Below are 1,323 nucleotides of genomic sequence, written 5' to 3'. Positions count from 1 at the left end.
TTTTCTTTTTTTTTTTGCTCTTCAGGTTAAACCAGGGACTGCGTATGCACCATGGTAACGGGGAGGCGCAAACTTCCTGTCCACCACCCCCCCCCCCCCACTGCGATGTGACTTCAGGACGCAGTCAGCAGTGATGTCAAACCCCCGAGTGGGGAAATCAAGAAGTCGGGGGGGGGGGGGGGGTTGTAGTGGGCCGCCTTCAGTTGGCGCAGATTCTCAGGTGGAGAACGGCGCTCGATTCTTCTGGGGTCCATTTTGTCCATTTTTACGGCCTAGGTGACCTTCTCTTCTCTCGTTTTTTTCTATATTCAAATGTGACGTAGATAACTGAACTGGGCCTGGCCCTGCCGGTAGATTTTGTCAGGCATGGTGGGTAAAGGGACAGGGAAGTGATAGGAAATGAGCAGCCAGGCTCTGGTGTCCATCGCACTGGTGAAAAAAGAGGAAGGGCTTACTCATCCCTGATGTGAACATTACACTGAACACAAAGCTTTTGGGGAGGGGGGTTGGGGGGGGGGGGGGCCTGGTTAGGGGAAAAGGAAGTCAGCCATGCGTGCAGTTTATAGGTTTGCCTTGAGTGTTTCGGGAGCTCCTTGGGTAGAACCGTGGCTTCAACTGAGGTGACAACAAAGACCTCATGTGGGTTTTCCTGTACACTGTGGTGGGACACAATGAAGGGCAGTAGTCCTAAGAGTCAGTTGTGTTTCATTTTTGAAACGGTCTCCAAACGAAGAACTCCCCCTCCCCCCCCCCCCTTCCCCAACTACAAATTTTATTAAAATTATAATTTGACATTTGACGTCACTCTCCGAAGCGCCGTTTTTGAAAATGAATTTTTATTTGGCCTTCGCTGTTGTGTGCGATGAGGCCTCTGGGCTTTGTGGATAGGTGGAGCTGGCAGTGTGTGCCGAGCAGGTGGAGATGGCCGGGGGGGCTTGATCTGAAGGAATGCTATTTGGATAAAATTCCCCCTGTCTTTCCCCCCACCGGTGACAGATGGAGGTGGGGGGAGGGGGGGGTTTTGGGTTGGAGGAGGTTTGTGTATTTTTGTGTTTTTGTGTGTGTGTGTGTGTGTGTGTCTGCAGACAAATTGAGGCGATTGGCTTTCCAGACCCCCCCCCCCCCCCCCCCCCCCCCCCGGCTGCAGTCGATTATTTTAATCTCCCCCCACACGTGAGCAAGAGGACAGCCTTTCCCGAAACTTGGCACGGAAGGCAGGGGTGGGGTAACCGGCTCAGACCGGATTGACAACCTCCCTTTTTAATACCCTTCCCTCCGAGCGTGTCCTCCCCCCCCCCCCTCTGCTCCTCCTCCTCCAGTGGG

This window comes from Anguilla anguilla, chromosome 4 (assembly GCF_013347855.1).
Source record: "Anguilla anguilla isolate fAngAng1 chromosome 4, fAngAng1.pri, whole genome shotgun sequence".
Lineage (NCBI taxonomy): Eukaryota > Metazoa > Chordata > Actinopteri > Anguilliformes > Anguillidae > Anguilla > Anguilla anguilla.
Note: the sequence above shows the minus strand (reverse complement) of the source record.